This window comes from Schistocerca americana, chromosome X (assembly GCF_021461395.2).
Source record: "Schistocerca americana isolate TAMUIC-IGC-003095 chromosome X, iqSchAmer2.1, whole genome shotgun sequence".
NCBI classification, from domain to species: domain Eukaryota; kingdom Metazoa; phylum Arthropoda; class Insecta; order Orthoptera; family Acrididae; genus Schistocerca; species Schistocerca americana.
The window spans coordinates 583,162,199-583,187,333 of record NC_060130.1 but is presented as its reverse complement, the minus strand read 5'-3'; the positions used below and the strand labels follow the sequence as shown (position 1 = coordinate 583,187,333).

At 40.7% G+C, this 25,135-nt stretch overlaps 1 protein-coding gene across 1 annotated transcript in view; it reads right to left on the bottom strand.

The window, feature by feature from the left end:
* LOC124555493 (protein FAM91A1) overlaps positions 1-25,135 on the bottom strand; it is a 169,651-nt gene that overhangs the window by 10,121 nt on the left and 134,395 nt on the right. The window lies entirely within an intron of this gene.

Here is a 25,135-nt window from a genome sequence, read left to right as displayed (position 1 = left end):
CTACTTGTTTAGAATGATGACTAGACTCTTCAAGAAATTTTAATATTCATATCACAAATATCTAACACAGATAAAAGATGATATCAGCTTCACTTTTGTGAATTCTCTTGAAGGAACAGGGAATCATGCACCAACAAACTGTAACTTATTAATAGGGCATTGAAACTGATTCACTTCTCCTAAGTGATTAAAAGGAGGTGCGGCACAGTTGACTAGAAGGCATCATCAGGGACACCTGCTTGAAAGTCAGTTCAAGCCATCATTTTTCTCACTGATTTACTGTTTTCTGCTTCAACTGATCTGCCTCTCTGAACATTATGGTTTGGGAATGCAAAATGTTACAGAAATTAGATCAGCATCTCACTTCTCTAGAGCATAAGTAGAGAAAGGAATTCCTACATTCATCAGAAATTATCATACATGTAAGATCATAGACATTAACACATACTTTATAACAGCAAGTGTATACCAAGCACCCACAGAAAGTTTTAATCTATTCACAAACTACTTTGAAGTAATTACCTACTTATTAAAAACAAATTCCACCTGTATCCTCAAAAACTAGGGTAGCAAATTGCTACAAAACCACCACTGATAATATCTTTATAGACAGGTCTAATTAACAAATATACAATATCTGAGTTTGGGAGGGTAGTCAACAAGTCAAAAATGAAGTGACAAAAACACTACAGTGCACATGACATGAATGGAAAGTACAACACATTAATTAATTAATTAATAATCTTATTTGAAAACTGTAGTGTAATGGTAAGACACTGGACTTGGGGAAACAGCAATTCAGATCCCTGTCAAGCCATTCAGATGCATATTTGCCATTTGTGAGCATATCTTTATCCCATTTAGCACAGTATTTGAACATTTAACGTAACATGCTGCTGCTAGAAATCTGCATTGAGATATTACCACCAAAGCAGATATTTGTTGCCAGTCAGTCAGTCAGTTTGAGTTTGGGTCTGGGTCTGTACCAAGACAATGCTGGATAGAGATGTGAAATGAGTTATGCAGAATTTTGTAACACTTCTGCAAGTCCAATAAATTTTGCTGTTATATGAACTAAGTAATAATTTACAGATGTGTGTTCAATCTGGCAGTAATTGGAAATTACTTTTTCCTGCAATGCTAATGTGTATGGTCATTTCAGTATTGTTCACAAACTTAATTGTGCCGCTTCCCATGAAGAAACACGTTGACAGTACATCTCTGCTGTTCATAAATAGTATTTCATGATCAAATAGAAAAATAATCATAATTTATTTGTTAAATAATGAATGACCAATAATGCACGCTGGCCACACATGGATGATTAACTGTTTAAAGGAATCATAACCATTCTTAAATGTACAGTGCATTGGTTAATCTCATTCAAGTGTCATCAGAACATACTCTAGTATCTTTCTGAAATTATTGAGTGGTATTTGAAAACTTGCCTACTGCGTATACAATCGGGATTTTCAGCAATGACACTGATGTCTGCATATGGACCATCCATAAGTAAATTAGTTAAGTTATTCTAATACTCCATGGATCATAATTGTGACCCTATAGCACATTTTCTCAACAGAAAATATAACAATGAGCTGTCTATTCACATGATGTTTCCAGCATGTATTATTGATAATTCACTATTTAACAAATAAATTATGGTTATTTTTCTATTTGATCCTGAAATACAATTTATAAACAGTGGAGATGTACCATCAACATGTTTCTACATGGGAAGAATCACAGTTCAGTTTGTGAATACTACTGAAATTCGTCCCTAATACTGTTACATGGCTTGATTAATGACCACGTACATTATAATTGCAGGCAACAGTACTTTCCAATTACTACCAGATTCAACACACTTCACTAAAGTACTATATTTATATACATACAATGATTAAATACATGCACATGCACAAATCTGTGATGATAGTTGATAAACTTCATAATCCAGAATGAGATTTTCACTCTGCAGCGGAGTGTGCACTGATATGAAACTTCCTGGCAGATTAAAACTGTGTGCCCAACCGAGACTCGAACTCGGGACCTTTGCCTTTCGCGGGCAAGTCCTCTACCATCTGAGCTACCGAAGCACAACTCACACCCGGTACTCACAGCTTTATTTCTGCCAGCATCTCGTCTCCTACCTTCCAAACTTTACAGAAGCTCTCCTGCGAACCTTGCAGAACCAGGTTCGCAGGAGAGCTTCTGTAAAGTTTGGAAGGTAGGGGATGAGATACTGGCAGAAATAAAGCTGTGAGTACCGGGCGTGAGTCGTGCTTCGGTAGCTCAGATGGTAGAGCACTTGCCCGCGAAAGGCAAAGGTCCCAAGTTCGAGTCTCGGTCAGGCACACAGTTTTAATCTGCCAGGAAGTTTTAAACTTCATAATGTCAGCATGCTCAACCATTTAAAGAGCAGTGCACGGAAAGTTCTAGGGTGAACACCACATACAACTCTTATTACACACTTCTGTGCCCCAAACAATTTTGTATCATAATGACCACCTATCCCAGAATATGATGTCATAGTACCTCAAGTGAATGAAATTTTCAAGTCAATTATTTTACATTTTCATCTCCAAAATTTGTAATCCAGAACTTATGTGTTTTAGATCCATAATATGTGAGTTGCACTGCATGTTCTAAATGCCCAAGAATTTAGAAAATTTTGTTTCACTTATTAATTTACCCTTGTCAATTATTTTCAATGATGTGACCAGGTCTTGCACAGCACTTAATTGCATGTATTGAAAATCCAAATTCAGTTACAGTCCATTTGCAGTGAGCCAGTTGTTACTTTACAAGAAAATATGATTTACATTTTCAAATGCTGAAGTTACTCAATTAGGCTCGATTATAGTACTTGCACTGTCAGCAAAGTGAATTATTTCTGATTCTTAGATATGATAGACGAGCCATACGACCCAAGACCAATCCATGTGGTACACTTCTAGTGATTTTTCCCCATTCTGAAGATGATGATTCATTCTTTACACTCCCTGAGTTTCTTAATACAACACTCTACATCCTTTCAGTTGGATACAATGAAAACCAGTTACTAGCAACATCTCCAATAGTATAATATTTGAGCTTCTTTAGGAGAATACTGTGAACTACATAATAAAATTCTTTTGAGAAGCCACAGAAAATACTAGTTGGCAATATTTTATCATTTAAATATTGTATAATTGGATCTGTGAATTGAAAAATAATGTGTTCTATGGAGAGACTCTTTTGAAAGCCAAACTGAGTATCTATTTTGAGTGAGATTCATGTGTAAATATATATATATTAAAAAGGTGGTAAGACAGATAATAATCACTGACAAGGCCCACTATGTACCTCCATCTCGGAGGTGCTGGGAAAGGTTATTTACACATGAATCTCACTCAAAATAGATACTCAGTTTGACTTTCAAAAGAGTCTCTCCATAGAACACATTATTTTTCAATTCACATATATATATATATATATATATATATATATATATATATATATATATATATATATATATATATTTTCGTCCACCTACGCTCAATGGAGCACGTTATCATGATTTCATACGGGATACTCTACCTGTGCTGCTAGAACATGTGCCTTTACAAGTACAACACAACATGTGGTTCATGCACGCTGGAGCTCCTGCACATTTCAGTCGAAGTGTTCGTACGCTTCTCAACAACAGATTCGGTGACCGATGGATTGGTAGAGGCGGGCCAATTCCGTGGCCTCCACACTCTCCTGACCTCAACCCTCTTGACTTTCATTTATGGGGGCATTTGAAAGCTCTTGTCTACGCAACCCCGGTACCAAATGTAGAGACTCTTCGTGCTCGTATTGTGGACGGCTGTGATTCAATACGCCGTTCTGCAGGGCTGCATCAGCGCATCAGGGATTCCATGCGACGGTGGGTGGATGCATGTATCCTCGCTAACAGAGGACCTTTTGAACATTTCCTGTAACAATGTGTTTGAAGTCACGCTGGTACGTTCTGTTGCTGTGTGTTTCCATTCCACGATTAATGTGATTTGAAGAGAAGTAATAAAATGAGCTCTAACATGGAAAGTAAGCGTTTCCGGACACATGTCCGTGTAACATATTTTCTTTATTTGTGTGTGAGGAATGTTTCCTGAAAGTTTGGCCGTGCCTTTTTATAAAACCATATATAAAAACTGAATACATTACATAAATGTAAAGAATAGGATTTAGTACTTTCCTTCCTCTGTCAGTGTTCTTAGTTTTTGAAGGAGTTAATTATATAATTATATTCTTCATTTCTTTGGAATAGCATGGAGTTATTGTGATTAGTATAAAGCATTGCTTCTTGCATGTATTCTATTCCTTTAGTCGATGAACTGTCTATGTCAATCTTCTGGGCAACTTCAATCAAGTGGTAATTAAAGAAGTTGGCCATCTGACTGCTATAATTTATTGTTTGGTTGTTTTCTTTAACAACGAGGTTGTCACATTATTTAACAGATTTCCCAACTTCTGTTTTAACTGTAGCCTCTGCAGATTTTATTTTAGATAAATTACTGATTTCAGACATTATAAACCAGGTTTTAAATTTTTTAATCATGTTCTTGCAACATTTAATAAGCCCTACCTCTCTCTTCTAAAAATTTCCCTTTCCATGCACAAGATATCCAGATTCCTTTTGTAATCCAAGGCATTTTTGAGGTCTTATTAGTGCCAAAGCCTTACTGTTTCCTCGGAAAATCACCTGGTAAAAACTGACAAACTCATCTATACTCACTTTATATCTGGTATTGACACCTATCACAGTAATTGCATCCCTCCTGTCAGCTTCCTGTAGGGCTGTCTTGAAACTTTTTGCTATCTGTTCATTAATTACTCTTACTGTTTTCACACAATACCACTTCATTCTAATCAAATATGTTATTTAGTATGGTTAATTGTTCATCAATGCAATAATTCCAGTTCCACATAAAGCAGGTATCGACAGGAGTGAACATTACTGAACTATTTACAGTAGAATGGAAAAACTGGTAGGAGCTGACCTTGCGAAAGGCCAGTCTGAGTTTTAGAAAAATGTAAAAACACGAGTCAACACTGATCCTAAGACTTATCTTAGAACATAGGTTGAAGAAAGGCAAAGCTACATTTATAGCATTTGCAGATTTAGAGAAAACTTTTGACAATGTTGGCTAGAATACACTCTCTGAAATTCTGAAGATAGAAGGGATAAAATACAGGGAGATATAGGTTCTCTACACTTGTACATAAATCAGACTGCAGTTATAAAAGTATGACATCAAATAGAAGCAGTAATTGAGAAGGGAGTGAGACAAGTACACTGCTTACCCTAAATGTTATTCAATCTGTATACTGAGCAAGTAGTAAATGAAACCATGGAGAAATTTGGAAAGGGAATTAAAGTTCAGAGGAAAGCAGTAAAATAATCTGAGGTTTACTGATAACATTGAAATTTTGTTGGAGAAGGCAAGGGCCCTGCAAGAGCAGTTGAGCAGAATGGATAGTGTCCTGCATAGAGGTTGTAACATGAATCTAAATAAAAGTAAATTAGGCTGAAGGAACAAGATCAGGAAACGATACACTAAAAGTAGTAACTCAGTTTTTCAATTTGTGCAGCAAAATAGCTGATGATAGCCAAACTAGACTGGATATAAAATGCAGGCTACCTACAACAAGAAAAGCATTTCTGAAAAAGAGGAATTTGTTAACATCCAATATATTGTAAGTGTGAGGAAGTAGTTGTGAATTTGGTAATGGAGGGAAATGTGCTGGGTATATAATTCTAGAGACCAAGACTTGAATACAGCAAGCAGGTTCAAATTGATGTAGGATCCAATAGTTATGCAGAGATAAGAGGCTTGCAGAGGATATACCAAGAGGGCGAGCTGCCTAAACCAGTTTGGACTGAAGACAACGATAACAGGCTACATTATCATAGTCAAAGAGTCCATTCACAACTGGACAAACATTCATATAACTGATTAAATATTCACCCGCAAAAGTGTTTTCTATTAGTACACTTATGTCCTGTTTAATTCTGGTGGGAAAATTTAACAGCAGAATTCATGTTATAATCGTTAAAGTAACATTTCCAAAACATTTCTTTTACCTGAATCTTACAGAAAATTAATATTCAATTCTCTATAGACTCCCTTTAGTTTGCTAAGTGGCATAATAATTATTCAATTTTTTAAGAATATTTACAAGTTTTCCAGTGGGGATCTGTATACTGTGTCAGTTATAGATGACTTTTCCAGTAGCAGCAATTTGCAAGCATAGGTTTCCAATTGTTGATCTCTGCAGCAGCTATTGTTATCAATAGATTTGAACTTGATTTTATTTTTCACATACACGACAATTCCTTCTTTCTCCATATTTTCCCTACAGAAATGGGCTGCTAATTACTAGTTCTCTATGTTTAACATATGGATTCTTGTATTTACACAGTGCTCAAACACGTGAAATATATCAACTTCCTTTTGTCATTCTAGATTGTGTAAACAAACAGATAAGAAGTTCAACAACTTTATTTTTGAGTCCTTTAACATTTTGTTGCATCACGGTAAGGTTAGGCACATAAGTTTAATTTTGTGTGTGATAATTCATTTAACTGGATCTCTCTTAACCCTTGAGCACATGGCAGTGTATTTTGTACACGTTACTCAAGTAACCATGTATGAGTAAAATCACAGTTTAATCTTAATTTTAAAAGAGAAATATATAATACACTTACATTATATGAGCTGAAGCATTGTTTAATTACACCACAACAAAAAAACTTTCGTAACATCACTCTGTTCCTGCGTGCTAGTACTAACCTACAATAATAACCCACTCTAACCCAGTTACATCAGATCCCAGCCAAACACTTACTCCATTATTATCTTGTACATAACAGCCTCATTATGGGATTTTGCTGCTAGCTCATAATCTGGCTAATTTTCTAGCACAGATCGTAAATTTTTTCTCACCTAGCATGCTGTTTATTTTATGTTACTTCTATTCACTTGGATGTATGATAGCACAGATTATCACTGTGTTATGTGAAGCAGTAACGAAGGAATAGGTATGGATTCAGAATCGTAAAACAACAATGGAATGGTACAAGAAAATATTCTTTGTGGTTCGTGCACTTTATAGATACGCGCACCTGCTTGAGGGTTAGAGTAATCTGTCTGAATGAGTTATTTAACCTAAAAAAGGCTTACCTCTCACAGATATTTTACCACTGATGACAGTACCTTCCTCTTCACATCCTCCCTTCTCCCCATCCCCCCTCCCCTCAACCAACGTTTTCAGTTACTGGTCCAGCTAATCTGTTTTCGTCCTCCTGTTAAGGTGTGTCCCATGTCTTATATATCCCATCCTCCAACAGCAACAACTGGCACAGAATCAATGTGAGCCCCATCCAAAATTATCTAAACTATTGCCTTTTTGCCCCTTTATTGTTACCTATGTCACATCGCTCCCCCCCCCCCCCCCCCCTCTTTATTTCATTTTTTGGTGCCTCAATCTCCGTCTGAGGGGTGGAAATCTTTGCCTCTTGTTCTGCAATCTTCCTGTCTTTTACATATGTTCAACATATCAATGTGAGGGCCTCACTAGGTACCCCTCCTTCTGTCTCACTGCATTTTCCCTACCTAAACTACAGTTTACAGTTCCCAATAACTACCACTCCCAAACTGTTAACTAACATGTGGCAGCATACAAATTTGTCACCAGTAGTCATACTGTTATAAAAAAAAATTACACAAATGTGGGTGTCTGTACAGTCTGTACATATTAGTCACCTGTTCAAGTTTCTTTCGTAAGCCGTGTGGATGATATTAACTGTTTGTTGTGTTACAGTGTGATATTACAATACACACAAGTTGGAGTGCAATGACAAAATACAAACTCTAAATCCATATCAGTCACAGCAGCACCACAATTCCCCCCCCCCCTTTTTTTCAAGCACTCACTGAGTACACAAGGTTTTTTTTTTTTTTAAAAAAAATGGCATGAGCATAAAATCACAGTACATGTAAGCTATATGAGGACAATTGAAAACTACTTGAAGCAGCAGCATCAGTTCAAACGTTGAAATCAACAACCATAACAATGCTGAAGACATCTCCTATTGGAAATATGTCATTTAAATTTATGTATATTGATGTATTGTGCAGTTTATGTAAATGATGTATTTTCAATATTTGCAAGCTACAGAGCAACATTTGTTCAAGACACATCTCTGAGTATCAAAGTCCAATGGCATCTCAACAGAGGACGACACAGCAGCTTGTCAGCAATATGTAGTTCCTTGGGACTTATTGCAGAGCTACTACATTACTCTAACTTTCTATGAAACTCTCGAATCAGTATTTATAATTTCAATACAGTGGAAAAATGTAAAAAGTGATGCTAACAAATCAAGTAAACAAGGGAAAGAATCACTTTATCTGAGGCAGGTAACTATGCTTTGATGTATCTATCTTTCACCTGTCACCACTGAAGACTTTTCACTTTGTTCAGGTAAAAATAATCCACAGATAACTGAATATCAATCACTCATCTTTTTGCAACTACCACAGTTTTCTCAAATTGAACATCTGAAGAAGATTACTCCAGGCATTGTCTGGACAAGGAGACATCTCCTAACTTCATAAAAAGATATAGGTATTCAGGGGAATGATGGGAGGGATATGAGACTACAAATCAAGAGCACATAATACAATCAAGCTGGAATATAGTCTAGAGACAAACTAAATGAAAAATTGGTGTAATGGAAGGAACTGAACACATTAGAAAAATTTTAGATGATAACTTTTTAAGAACCTCTTACACTGGACACAGAACCTTCAGCTCACAGAGTTATGTACTGTGCTCATTACTACAAACAGAACAGTGATAAGGTGACTTATCAAAACTGAAGCAAAATACAAAGCTACCATCACTGTAACTTATATTATTTATGATCTCCAACGAAATAGAAAATAATAAGAGACAGAAGATATATGAGCAAAAAAAGAATTAATTTATTATTTGATGTGAAATGCAAAAGCATGGTTCAGTAAAACGAGAATGCAACAGGAGTGAGAAATAACATACAACACACATTTCAAACTGTGTATAAAAGAAAAGAAGAAAAGATGAGTTCTTTATATCATCTGTGCAACTCTAAAAACTTCACACTAATGGGAAACGGGAAGGTATTACATGATTTCCATAAGGATAAGAGGAGAGTCAGCCACTGAATCCTGTAGTGTACTCAACAGCAAACTCTACCAGGGGCTTGTCGAATGCACGCCACCCAAAATTACTCCTATATTGCTTACCAAAAGTGGGCCAACATACAATGGTTCACCAATGTGTACAACCAGTCACTACTGCCCATTAAGGTAAAAATAGTAACAAGGAAAGAAAAATTTAGTAATCACTGTAAATGCTTGGCATGCATTCCTCATAAACCAGAATCATGCTATTATCTTTGTGGGAAAGGAGTACTCCCAGGTTTGAAAGTCACTCCATTCGAAAGAATGAAAAGTTTTGTGTTAAAGCTATAATGTCTCAGTGATGCTTCTACTTTTGTTGCGAGAAGCTTGTAGTATCTATGAGAAGTTAACAACAATGTATCATAAAGATGCCATCTGGACTTTGTTTTGCGCAGACAAAATTTCAGATGCTGTATGACAAAGACAGTAGTTGCAGCAGAGTTGCGGGTGCACCAACATGTCATTTAAAGGCTTTGGTAACAGTTCTACGACACAAAAAATGTGTTGGTCAGTACATGGTTGACCTAGAGTAGCTGTTTCAAAAGAAGAGCAGTGCGTGGTCTTGCATACATTACAAAAGTCAACAATATATCCAACACAATTGTTTGCAGAGCTAACAGCTGCGTCATATGTTGCATTTTTCTGAAAACATTACTGCTGTAGGCTCAAGCACATTTGATTTATGTACTACATATCTGCCAATGTGTTTCCTGTTCATAACAATGTAGAGATGAACCCATTATTGCGTAATCAGAGACATTAAGATGGTGTGGTTGTAGGAGGATACAACTGGACTTAGACAAACTTTTTAGCTGATATGATGAATTGAAGCTTGACCTAAACACAAAAAAAGTAAGTTAATGCAGATGGATAGGAGAAACAACCCCGTTATGTTCAAATATAGCATTTGTAGCCTGTTACTTGACACAGTCACATCAATCAAATATGTAGGCATAACACTGCAATGTGATTTGAAATGAAATGAGCACATAAGAGCAGTAGTAGGGAAAATGCATGGCTGACTTAGGTTTATTGGGAGAATTTTAGAAAAGTGATGTTCATTTATAAAGGAGACCTCATATAGAACCTAGTGTAACCCAATCTTGAGTATTGCTCGAGTGTTTGGGATCCCTACCATGTCAGATTAAAGGTAAACATCAAAACAATTCAGAAGCAAGCCGCTACGTTTGTTACTGGTAGGTTCCATCAGCATGTGAGTATTACAGATATGCCTCACGAACTCAAATGGGAATCCCTGGATGGAAGACGATGTCGTTTCATGAACCACTATTGAGTATATTTAAAAAGCAGCATTTGCAGCTGATTGCAGAAACATTCTATTGCTGCCAATGTACATTTCATGTAAGGACTGCAAAGGATAACATAAGAGAAATTAGGAGAAGGAAAGTTGCTACTCACCACATAGCGGAGACGCTGAGTCGTAGATAAGCACAACAAAAAGAATCTCATAATTATAGCTTTCGACCGTTAAGGCCTTCATCAACAAAAGACAGACATACACACACGTCTCGCCCCCCTCGCCCCCCCCCCCCCCCCACACACACACACACGACTGCAGTCTCAGGCAATCGTGGTCAGTTGCCTGAGACTGCAGTTGTGTGTGTGTGTGTGTGTGTGTGTGTGTGTGTGTGTGTTGTTGTTGTTGATGATGATGATGGCATTAATGGTGGTCAAAAGCTATAATTGTGAGAGTCTTTTTGTTGTGCCTACCTGTGTCTCAGCATCTCTGATATATAGTGAGTAACAACTTTCCTTCTCATAATATTGTTACATTCCATCCCGGATTTTCCATTGTTTGATAAGAGAACTTATGGCTCGTACAGAGGCATATAGACAGTCAATTTTCCCCTCGCTACATCTGTGACTGGAACAGGAAAAGAAACAAGCAGTGGTGGTACGAGATACCCTCCATACCTCATACAGTGACTTGTGTAGTATGTATGTAGATGCAGAACACAGGGATGTGCTTGTCACAGACAAATTCAGTCTATAGAATGATCTTAGTCACACATTTGTCTGAGGGAAGTGGTAGTCAATACAATAACAGTAAAATATGGAAAGAAACCTCATAAACAGTCCTACTATGTATTATCAGCATGGTGTCTAATGGTTATAAATCAACTATAATTTTACTCATACAGTGATGACACGTTGAGCTAAGGATGAAAATTTAAAAAATAAAAGGTATATTTATATATAATTTTATACTGTTTTTTTTTTTTATTAATAAAAGTATTATACATTAAGTGTATTTTATATTTCTATCCTACATTGTGTAGAGACTCATTTTACAGTTTTATATAATATAATTGTTAATTGTCCTCCACTTGCAGCAAAACCAACTAATAAGGTCAAATTCTATTTCATGCTTCTGTAAATGTTGACTGTAGGGCATAATTTTGTTTATGTATGTAACATGTCATCATTACATCACAAAAGTTTCCAATTTATCTGATGTTGTATGCAACTATCTATGACACTTTACGGCAAGCTGTATCTCCTTTACATACAATTTGTGTAAACTTTGCCATTGTGATTACTTAGGGTATACTACTGTGATGATAAATTCCTTCTGTTAATTTCAATGTTAAACGAAAGTGTGAACCTCTAACATTGGGTGTAATTTTCATCGTGCAGTGCAGACTGCCATCTGGTGGTACCTCTCAGCACTAATTTCCATTACACTCCAAATCCAGTCATCAGTTACTCTGACACAGTCAACATGACATGATACCACAAATACGCAAGATGTGGCATGTAGCTGTATTGTTCGTGCCATTTGTACTCCCATGTTGTACAGACATTATGACAGTACCCCAGGCATGCCTTTGCAATGCCTCAACTCTCTCATGGAATGTTTTATTTAAATTTAACTTGTTAGATTAGTCTTTCTTATATTTTGACTTTGGATTGTATCCATCCATATGAGCAGAATTTTATGAGAGTTATCACTTTACAGCATATTGTATAGTCCCAAAGTGACAGTGTGATTTAAGCATTGTATGACGTAAAAACCACTGCCCAGTTTTATGGGTATGTAATTTTTCCCCCCTGCATTTTTGTATGCCTCTAAGCATGTAACCTTGGCATATATTCTTTTCACAGATCTGAATATGGAAATACATATGCCCAATACCAGTAATCCAGGAATTGTGTTAATGCAATGATCTCAGTAAATAAATTGGTTTTCGCATTTCACAAGAAGAATATAGCGAAAACTTATATGTCTACAAGAACAGGTAAAGAACCTTCTTTAGCCACATACTAGAAAAATTATTCCTTGCTCATAAGAAAAGTTAGTAAGTACGAATATTATGAAACTTCCTGGCAGATTAAAACTGTGTGCTGGTCTGGGTCTCGAGCCCGTGAACTTTGCCTTTCTCGAGTAAGTGCTCAAACTACAGAGCTACCCAAGTATGATTCATGATTCATCCTCACAGCTTTACTCCTGGCAGTACTCATCTCCTACCTTCCAAACATCACAGAAGTTCTCCTGTATAACTTGCACGACTAGCACTACTGGACGAAAGGATATGCTGAGACACGTCTTGGCCACAACCTGGAGGATCATTTCCAGAATGAATTTTTATTCTGCAGTGGAGTGTACAGAACTTGAACCTGGGACCTTTGTCTTTTGCTGGCAAGTGTTCTACCAACTGAGCTACCCAAGTTTGACTCATGATCTGTCCACACAGATTTACTTCCACCAGTACCTCATCTCCTATCTTTCAAAGTTCACACTTCACACAAATTCTGTGTAACTTGCGAGACTGGCACTCCTGGAAGAAAGGAGTGATAGTCTTGCAGGTTACATTGTCTGACCCAAAAAAAAAAACAACTAACCCAAAGGGGACGAAGAGATGAAGTGAAACTTCACAGATTCACGGGGTATATAATATTATTTCAGCAACTACAACACTGAGTCAAATTTACAAAGAATTTGGCAGTACTAGCCCATTTATTAGTATGAAATTACTCCTCCTCTGGCCTGGATGCGCAGACTGATTCAGTTGGGAAGGGAGTCATAAAAAAATTGTATTTTCTGCTGAGGCAAACTGATCCACAACTTTATTAAGTGGTCCTTGCTAATGGAACTGTGACAGTGTTGATGTCTGAGCAGATCCCACACAAGTTTTGTCGCGGACATATTTGGTGATCTTGTTGGCCCTGAGAGTACCTCAACGTCATGCAGGCAGTTCATACACACATGTGCCATGTGTGTCCTGTAATGGCACCATGATACTGCCACACAAGAAGTAACAAATGAGGGTGCAAGACATCCATGGTGTACTGTTGTGCCATCAGAGTTCCCTCAATCACTACCAGCTGTGACCTGAAGTCATACTCAATGGATCCCACACCACAATGGCAGGAGTAACACTGCTGTGCCTCTCCAAAACATTGGAAGAATGGGACCTCTCTCAAGGTTGCCACCATACCCACGAATGATGAACACAATGCGATGCCATTCATCAGCAGTTCAATCTTCCCCACCACAGCAAGACTCCAAATGCAGTCATCTGTATTGTGGTGTTAATGGCAGTATACGTATGGGCCAGTAATTACCTAGTCTGATTGCTGCTAGTACTGACCAATGGTGCAGATTAACACACAATATTGCAGGGAATCCATTACTTGTTCTTGGATGGTAACTGCAGATGTGAATGGGTGGCATTATGCTTGGTGCAGAATATGGCAATACTCCCTTGTGATGGTCAGACATGGTCGACTGGAACTTTGACAATGAGTACACCTGCCCTCATTTTCCCCACACAGTCCAACACTGCATCACTGTCACATCCGAATGTCACATAAATTTGGATATTGCACACTTCAATCATCCTGTCAAATGGAGACACTCAATGAGACCCCTTTCAAACTCTGTCAGGTGCTGATAATGCTGTCTCTAATCAGTACCCAGCACTTCCATGACCTTCGGTGGTCATTGAATACCTTACACTGTTTATGCCCCTTATATCCTACCAGGCCTGGCAACAACACTAAACATGAACAAAACCAATGCATTCTGGTGGCCACTCTACCTGTCAGAGGGAATTACAACTCTAACCATATACATACCTGAAAATGGCATGTACGTGTATGAAGTTACATTGACATCTGCTGATGTGTTCTGGGTGCTTCACTTTTTTTGGCAGGCAGTGTAGAAATGCCCACAGTTGCAACACTATACTCTGTTCATCATAAGAATAAACCTTATGTAAACATTACACCATGTATTCTTCCACATTTGCTTGAATCTCACTGGATTTCATTTCATGTGGAGCGGAAGGCAATCTGTGATCAGTATAGTCAAGTAAAATCACAAGGATACGTTTTATGCTGTGTTACCCACACAGACTGAGTGATAATGCGAGACAACAGCTTTACCGGCGCATTAAACTTGGACAGCACTGACCAGCCAGCGGTCCAACTAACCTCCAATGATGTGAGCAGTTGCATTTCAGACGTAACAAGAGAAGAGCAAAGAAACAACATAGCTACAAATGTCATTTAATTTTTAAAGAGAATGAAATAATATTTGGCAAAACTCCAGCACTACCATGCTCTTCTTAGGTGACCACACACAAAGCATAAAATGCTTTCGTTCTCCCCTGACATAGTATTCTAATTATCAACAAGAGTGATGAAAATTTCTAATTTAAACACAGGGTAATTTTTCTGAGTGAGCACACTGCAGGGATTTCATCATACTGTTGAATACTAAAGCCACTGAAAGTATTAATTACAGTCAGTCATATGGTAATCTCTTAGTCCCTTCCTTATCTGAATCCAAGATATACATTTCAGTTCTGTAAGTATCTGCTATGTTGATAACAAGCCTATCAACAACAGAATCCATTAAGTCAACCAGGTGCCACATTTTCTCCTTTTCTTTTATGACGAACCGTTCTATATTTCGCCAGTGAAACGTGAAAAAGCTACATGTATTAGTTCCAGTACATCTGTCAGGTTAACGGTCTTGTTACTTCTTGGGCCAAATCCTGTAATTCTTCTCCAGATCAGTTCTGTTGGGTTCATATTTTAATGACACAGAGGTAAATGCAAAAATGCAGCACCTGTATGGTACGCTAAATGCCGTGAATGACTGTTCTTCATGTTTCTACAACACTACTCTACACCAGTGGTATAAAACAATGGACACGGTCCAAATAAAATGGTATTTAGTGTTTCAATTTTGCCATCAAAAATTAAATTGTTGTGTTTTCTTAATTTAAGCAATTTTTATTAAGTCTTTCATAAAATATAAACAATTAAGAATTTATTTTTGAAATGAAAACAGGAATTTTGCATGCAATATGTAATTAGAAACAAGAAGATGTGCATTATTCATAAAAAAATGATGAATTTTACAGTTATGAGATGTAGATATTTCAAAATGGACGAGGAAAAAAATTGACTTTGGCGAGATTTGAACCAGCGAACCACAAACTGCAGTACGTTATCAATCTATTTCGCTACTGATTCTTCTATACATCCAATCCGTATGTGTGTCTCAACTGTATCTAATACAGGCCCTTGGAAAACTTCGAAGCTAATTATCTCTGTAAATTTAAGAAAAAACATTACGAACACTCTATTTCTCGACACTTTTTAACTGTTTTCCACACGTGTTTCACTACGGAAGAGGAAGCAGCCTCAGCCATTTTCATACTGCACATTAACAATGCAACAATCAGAGCACAATAGTGAAGAGGCTGTGACTTTACACGATTTTTTAAATAAAAACTACACAGCTAAAGTGTGATTAAGAAAAAACATTGAATATCTTAAAGTTTCATTAAATGTAACTTCATAATAATATATCTAATACATAAGTAGGACCTACTTCGAAGAGTGTAACAACACCAATGTATGTGTGCAACAGCTTCCGACCAATCATCACATTTGTGTTTGTTTACATCACGTTTATTCTTATGATGGGCGGAGTATAGAAGAAGCTGTTGGCAGCTGAGAAAGGAGTTCAATGGGTAGCCATAAAAATATTTGATCATTAGCCCAATGAAATAAAACGTCCACGAGATAGTAACTCACATGCCCATACAGCTCAATATTGAACCTGTATCAGAGATACTCAAGCTGGATTACTAATGTCTGGCAGCACAGCAAGGAGCATATGTTACGTGACATGGACTTGTCTGTCGGGATATAGTTACCCATATAGTTACCCGGTTACCCATCACGAGATTAGCACTTCACTCCATTTTGGCTTATGAAGCAAATCGTTACACACTGTATTGACCAACGTATTATCAACTCATTATGCTCAGATGTTTGTTTCTGGCTGACTTACACTCAATGAACTCTAACCTAATGTTTTTTCAAGTCAGTTGCTATGCAGTTTCTGTGGTGTTTGGCGAACTGAAAACATGCAGCTTTATGTACTTCTGCGAACAATGGCCTTTTGCGAGGTACTCAACTCCGAACAACAATTGCATATTGTTCGCCTTTGAATGCTCGTAAACTGGTTGATACGTATCTGAATTCACTAAAAGGAGCAACTCATGATGGTTTCGAATCTGACTGCCATTGACAAATCGTTACACTCTAGTTCGGTCCCTGTTGGTTAAGAGTCTTATCAGACCCATTGTTCTTATCCCATGTTACACGGTTGTGAGTGGTACACCATTCCTCGTACACACAATGAACAATCCACTTTGATACACCAACAAATTGGACAGCTTCATTTGCAGTGTAGTCACGGGCACATCCAAACACAATAGCTATTTTCTGCCATTCTGTCATGTGTCCATGCCTATAACATATCCCGTTATCATGCATGCTAGTGCATATGGACTCGTATGCTCAGCTAGAACCTGTTGTAAACCCAAAGAATCTTTGTTAGCAATAGGCCACAACAAATGTTCACAGCCAGTCATAATCAGCTGTTGCCACGACAACAGTCAATGCTCCCTTCACACGTGCCACAAGGGGCCAAAGCAATCACAATGACTCAGCCTGACTACTGGTGTAGGAGTAATGAGCTCCAACTACACCACATTGTCACTATGACTTCTGTCCCCACAAAGGTTCATGGAAAGAAGGGACAGTCACTGACAAATGGAGATGGGAGGGGATGCTATAGGGGGGAAACTTTGACGCATTTACCATCGCCTAATCCCCCCTTTGCCTACCCCCCCCCCCCCCCCCCCCCTTCCCATCTTGGTCTACTAGACCTCTGCTCACAATACCTCATGCAGGTTACATGGCAGGAGATTGAGAAACACATGAGAGCTAAACACTTCCTATTTCCTAATCTCCATTCTCCTGCCGGCTGGGTCCAGTTGTACTTGTCATATATCAGGGCAACAGGTACAAAATCATGACAACATAACCTTTCTGGCTCCAACCAAGACATACCACTGAACCCATTGGTGGTGATCTCAGCACCACTCTCTTCCTATCTTCGTGAAACCATGGATGAACAGAGCTATTATTGGGCCTACGTGTTGATTAATAAATTAAGGAGAAAATTTTTATTTGTGCCTTTGTATTCATGCCCAGCACAGTCCAGGAATCCACACCCCATCTAACTTGAGCATCAATATATTACTTGAATAAGACATACTTGAGCTATCAAGCAATGCTGATGTCCAGCAACAACGAAAGAAGCACATACAGCATATGATATGGGTGTGTCAGCTGGTTATAGTAACCTACAAATATTCCAGTGCAAACAGAGCATTGTACTCCTGTGTGTCCCATGGTTGGTTGGTTGGTTGGTTGGTTTGTGGAAGGAGACCAGACAGCGTGGTCATCGGTCTCATCGGATAAGGGAAGGATGGGGAAGGAAGTCGGCCGTGCCCTTTCAGAGGAACCATCCCGGCATTTGCCTGAACTGATTTAGGGAAATCACGGAAAACCTAAATCAGGATGGCCGGATGCGGGATTGAACCGTCGTCCTTCCGAATGCGAGTCCAGTGTCTAACCACTGCGCCACCTTGCTCGGTCTGTGTGTCCCATGAAGACATCCATTATATACCACATATATTTGACACTGATGTATTTTGCAATTTTTTTTTGACTGATCTTAAGGTCGACCTCACTTACCAATATAACATTCACTGTGCTATGGTGTTTGTTTGCAGCTTATTGTTCACTGTCTGAAATCTGACACTATTGACTGCTCAGAACTATCTGTGCATTCCCTCAATCACAACTTTTAGCAGTTTCCCAGAATAATGGTATACGAGGGCATGCTGAAAAGTGATGCCTCTGATTTCTGTGTGGGAAAACTTTTAGACCTTTTTTAATAAAACAGACATAATGAGCAATCTACATCTTTATTCTTCATGTCTACTTATTTACAGCCCTCTGCCGTAAGAGAGACCTGAAGTGTCGCCTTTAACATGATGGTGTGTCATATAACTTTCTCAATGCACGGGAAACAGTGTAGTATAATCAAGTTTCGAATTTGAAGGGTTCATCCACACATGGAGCACCCTTTCCTTCAGTAAGACAATGCCAGATCACACAAGAGCGCTATGATATTTGCACCAATCCTACCTTCCACACTTATCTAGAATGTTAATAACTTTTGTTTTACTTAAAAAGCTTTATGTTATATCCTAGCCAGTAATGCCACCCGAGCCCGCTGCCAAAAGATTGGCAGCATCAAAGTCCGGACGCCGTCCGCATAAGCAGCACCAGCGAGACAGGAAATCGCCGCAAGTCTGCGCGCGCCACCGCTGGCTTCTGGGTTCTTAAGCGCTGGAGTCGCAAGCGCTAGGACAGTTCTGTATTCGCCGCTCAGTTGTATACTCGCCACCGAATTGTGTACTTGCTAGTCAGTTGTGTGTTCATCGCAGCAGAGTTGTTGTTTGTCGTCAGCCGACGCTGACCTAGCCGCTCCGACTCGAACTAGACAGATCTCTGTAGACAAGGAGTTCACTACTGTGTTTCTGTATCTTCGTTAATAAAGATAAGTACCGACTTTTATTTAATCAGAGTGTTTGGGTTTTCATCTTTCTGTTCACTGTTCCAGCGGACCGGTCGGCCCGCTATTAAAAGTGTGGCGGTGACTTCGTAAGCCGTTTCTACAGCGAATTGCTTGTCGCTACGAACACCGCCACAAAACTGGCGACGATGGTTTCCAAACTCGTGTGCAGGGCTGGTTCAACTTGTTTCTGGTTATACTAATTATAGCGATAAAATTTTGGGCGCTGGTTTAATTTGTGTTCACTATGTCTGCCGAATTACAACAGTTGATCTTGTTACAGAGTCAGCAAATACAAAGTCTGGTGGACGCAATCGCCAAACAAGCGGCTAATCCTCCAACACAAAAGGAACAAGCACAGGCGGCACCACCTTTCCGTGCTTTTGATGCATCGAGAGAAGAATGGCGAGAATATTTCGCGCAGTTGCAGGCGCACATGACAGTCTACAAAATCACGGGTACTGAGCGGCAGCTTTATTTAATTTCCACTGCAGGCGTGGAAGTCTATCGACTACTTTGTAAGTTGTTCCCGGAATCCAAGGCAGAAGATTTAGACTATGACGTTGTTGTTAACAAGCTTGCTGAGTATTTCGAGTCGCGAGTTCATGTGGCAGCAGCCAGATTCAAGTTCTTCAGATTAAAGAAACTGCCACATCAATCTAATAAACAGTGGTTAACGGATTTACGGGGCCTCATCCGTCAGTGCCGATTTAATTGTGTGTGTGGAGCTTCCTACAGTGATGTCATGTTACGAGACGCTATTACTCAAAACATTGCAGATTCTCGTATTCGTGCTGCTATCTTAAAGTTGCCTGACCCGTCAGAGACTGTGATGAACATCATTGACGCCCAAGATACTTTTGACTATGCTGAGTGTGAGTTAGATCAGCCGTGTATTTCTCAAATTGCCTGTGCTAAGCAAGTTATGTCACGCCCGCGGCCCCACCGGCAGAGTCAGACTGTAAACACTAGCCGGCCGGGTCATGTTAAACACATTCGTCAGCCGCGTGTGCAAAATGATAGAGTTAAGTCTTGCCCTAAGTGTGTTCTTGCTCATCCTCGTGAACGTTGCCCGTTAAGAAACGCGGTTTGTCACTTTTGTCAAAGGAAAAAACACATCCAGGCAGTTAGTTTGCATAAACGCAAGAACAATTCTAGTGCTGCCCAGCCCATGGATATTCATGTTCTTCAAAGCCAGCCCGCCCAGAAGGTCGCGTTTAAAGACTCTTCCACGGTTCGTGTGGGTAATAAACTTGTTCGCAATAAGCCACCCACCCAGCCCTCTGCTATGCGACCTAAGCGTAATTCAAACGCTGTAAAACGTAATGTACAGACTGCAAGTGAAGCGGGAGTTGTTGTTCCACCCGCCCAACCCACGAGTTGTCGTCAGCAGCGAACACGCGCTAAACGCGCTGATTTTGTGTCTTCCGCCTCCACTGCACCAATCCAGAGACAGTGTAATAAACTATTTGTGAAGCTACGCATCCAGGATAAGACCTTCAATTTTCAATTAGACACTGGTGCGTCTGTGACTCTCATAAATAGTGCTACGTATGCGGCTATCGGCCGCCCTAAACTTTCAGTGGCAAAACATTCTTTGGCTACTTATAGTGGAGAACAAATTCCTGTGTTAGGTGTATGCAGCGTGCCAGCCACATTCCGTGGCAATACCAAACAGTTTCATTCACAGTGCTCCACGCTACAGACAGTGTAAACATTTTTGGATTAGACTGTTTTGACTTGTTTGGCCTGTCTATCCAAGACAATGTGTTGCAAATTAATTCTGTTGTTGTTCCTCAAGACAGCATAACCGATTTGTGTAAACGATACAGTGACATATTTAAAGACGAACTAGGTTGTGCTGCGAACTTTGCCGCTCATATTACGTTAAAAGATAATGCTCAGCCTCGATTTTGTCGTGCTCGTCCAGTGCCTCACGCCCTCCGGGCACCTGTAGAAGATGAACTTCGTCGTTGGCAAAACAATGGTGTTATTCAACCCATTTCAGCGAGCCAGTGGGCTTCTCCCTTAGTTATTATAAAGAAACCGTCTGGCAAGTTACGTTTGTGTGCTGATTTTAAGTCGACAGTTAATCCTCAGACTGTCATTGATTCTTTTCCTTTGCCTAGACCGGACGAGCTGATGGATAAGTTAGGGGACGCTTGTTTCTTTTCCAAAATTGATCTCCGTGAAGCATATTTGCAATTGCCCCTCGACGAGCAATCACAACAGTATTTTGTCATAAACAAGTCGTTGGGGTTGTTCCGTTTTCCGCGTTTGCCTTTTGGTTGTGCGTCAGCTCCAGCTGTTTTTCAGCGTTTTTTGTCACAACTTCTGGCTAATGTGCCATCGTGTTGCAACTATTTAGACGATATTGTTGTGTCCGGTCGGACGCCTGCTGAACATTTCCGTAATTTGGAGTGTTTGTTTAAAGTGTTGTCTCAGGCAGGCCTACGTTGCAACATCGATAAATGTTCATTTTTCCTTACGGAGATGGAGTATCTGGGACATGTTATTAATGCTCAAGGCATTCATCCCTCCCAGTCACATTTAGCAGCTATTCGTGATTTGCCCGCCCCTCGCAATCTGCATGAATTGCAAGCAGTTCTTGGCAAATTGACATATTATATTAGGTTTATACCTAATGCATCACAGATTGCTGCACCGTTGCATCGTTGCATCGTCTCCGCCGTAAGAATGTTCCGTTTGTGTGGTCAGCTGATTGCCAATCAGCCTTTCAGCAGCTTAAAGAGGCTTTATTGAATGATCGTTGTCTGGTCCATTACGACCCTAACAAGCCTCTGGTGTTAGCTTGTGATGCCTCTTCTTTCGGCCTCGGTGCTGTGTTGTCTCACCGAGTCGGTAACACCGAACGTCCTATTGCGTTCGCATCTAAATTGCTAAACAAAGCTCAGTGTCATTATAGCCAATTGGACAAGGAAGCGTTGGCTATTGTGTTCGGTGTCACAAAATTCCGTCACTACCTCTATGGTAGACCATTCTATTTAGTAACAGATCACAAGCCCCTGACGTCACTGTTTCATCCGTCTAAACCAGTTCCTCAGCGGACAGCTCAGAGACTACAACGTTGGGCTCTTTTGTTATCACAATACCAGTATGAGATACTGTATCGCCCTACAGCTCAGCATGCAAACGCTGACGCGCTTTATAGATTGCCGATTGCTGCGGATGATGTCTTCGATTCCTCTGACGACTCTTGCCATCAGATTGACGCCGATGAGCATCAATCCCTCCGGGATTTTCCGATTGATTATCGTCAGGTGGCACGTGAGACAGCTACGGATCCTCATCTGAGTTTACTATTACGTTTTGTTCAACGTGGTTGGCCGTCCAAGGCAAAGGACATATCGGATCCTGTGGTTCGTCGCTATTATCCGCAACGTCAACGTCATCTGTTGTCTGTTTCGCACGGAGTTTTGCTGTTACGCACCGAGAATGACCAGCTTCGTGTAGTGGTTCCCCAAGTGCTCCAATCCAAGGTCCTCGACTTGTTGCATCAAGGTCATTGGGGAGTGGTCCGCACCAAGCAGCTTGCCCGCCGTCATTGTACATGGATCGGCATTGATAAGCAGATTACGCAGATGTCTACAGATTGTTCGACGTGTGCCGAACACCAAGCTGCTCCGCCTCAACGCTATTTTGAGTGGGCACGCCCTGCCGGTCCCTGGCAGCGAGTACATATTGATTTCGCTGGTCCATATTGGAATTCTCGTTGGCTCATCGTGATAGATGCATTTAGTAATTTTCCGTTTGTTGTGCCCATGCAGTCTACAACGTCTGCACAAACTATACAGGCGTTGACTTCAATTTTTTGTATTGAGGGTCTTCCAGAAGTTTTAGTGTCTGACAATGGTCCACAATTTACCTCTGCTGAATTTGAAAGTTTTTGTTCTGCCAATGGCATTCGCCATGTTCTTACTCCGCCGTTCCACCCTCAATCGAATGGTGCAGTGGAACGTTTTGTACGCACATTCAAGGATCATATGGACCGCCTTCGTGCTACGCACTCTCGTCAGCAGGCCCTCATCACGTTCCTGTCCTCGTACCGGACCACGCCACGCGACGGCCCTTCGCCTGCGGAGCTTCGCCACGGTCGTCTTCATCGCACCCTACTACGGTTGTTGCACCCCCCGGATCGACCCGCCGCTTCTGAGCATCGCACGCGTTTTCAGCGCAACGACACCGTTTTTTTCAGAGTTTATCACGGTCGCCGTCGTTGGGAACGTGGTACCGTGATAAGTGTCCAGGGTCGCGGTTTTTATACTGTTCAAGGTGCTACTGGGGTGCACAGGAGGCATCAGAACCAGTTGTGCCGCGCTGGCCGCCCGGATTCTGCCGCTCGTTCTTTGTCCACAGATTTGGTCCGCGGCGGGTTCCAGCCGCGCCTTCCGACTTCGCTGCCGCCCCCAGGGCAGCAGCAGCAGCCGTCGCCGCTACCACGCCGACAGCCCGTCCCGTTGATGCCTACCGCGCAGCTTCATCCGGGAGCGCCCCAGGTGGTCGCTCCGGCGCCTGCGGTCCCTCTTCAGTTGCCACCGCCTTCGGAGCTGATGGACGTCAACCCCTCAGCCTTCCCAAGCGGTGGCTGTGCAGCCTGTCCTGCAGCCGCTTTCCTTGGGCACCCCCAAGGAGTCTGACACCGCAGCGCCTTGTCCGGCGCCCACTCAGCAGCCGTCGACGCAGCGTCAGGAGACGCTGCCTCTCTTCGTGGGTCCCGACGCCCCGTCGCGTCCAGTACCAGAAGCTGCGCCCGTGGTCACAGGCGTGCACCCTGACCTCGGTTTTCAGTCGGTGTTTCCCGAGGCCCCGCGCAGCCAATGCTGGGGTGCGGACTGGGGACTGCCACCGACAACAGTCTCTGCCCCGGTCTCTTCTGCTACGCCTGCGGCCAGACCCCTCCCCCGCCGTCGACGCTCGCCACGTCATTATTCAACGACGGTGCGGCGATTTGGGGGGGAGGAGTGTTATATCCTAGCCAGTAATGCCACCCGAGCCCACTGCCAAAAGGTTGGCAGCATCAAAGTCCGGACGCCGTCCGCATAAGCAGCGCCAGCGAGACAGGAAATCGCCGCAAGTCTGCGCGCGCCACCGCTGGCTTCTGGGTTCTTAAGCGCTGGAGTCGCGAGCGCTAGGACAGTTCTGTATTCGCCGCTCAGTTGTATACTCGCCACCGAATTGTGTACTTGCTAGTCAATTGTGTGTTCATCGCAGCAGAGTTGTTGTTTGTCGTCAGCCGACGCTGACCTAGCCGCTCCGACTCGAACTAGACAGATCTCTGTAGACACGGAGTTCACTACTGTGTTTCTGTATCTTCGTTAATAAAGATAAGTACCGACTTTTATTTAATCAGAGTGTTTGGGTTTTCATCTTTCTGTTCACTGTTCCAGCGGACTGGTCGGCCCGCTATTAAAAGTGTGGCGGTGACTTCGTAAGCCGTTTCTACAGCGAATTGCTTGTCGCTACGAACACCGCCACAAAACTTTAAGAGTTTCCACACAAATAATTTGGAGGTATTACTTTTCAGAATGCTCTTGTATTATTTCTGTCTGCAGTGCCTGAAAATGTCACAGACTAACAAGTTCCTTTTTATTACCTTTTTGAAACTAGGTATTCTTGTTCCTAAATGATAACTCATTTATTATGGCATATTTTACAAACAGATTTCATAAACAGAACAATTCTTCTCAAGGGTGGAGAATGTGAGTTGGGGATGGGGATTGAACAACAAATTGATTGTTGATGAAGCTTATGGTACTATCTCATAATAAACTGTGTAATTCAGTATTCTGTATATGGCCAGCATTCAACCATATGCAAAAACAAATAATATATACAAAGACTGTACAGTGATTTGTTTCACAACTGTTTAATAGAAACTGTTCTA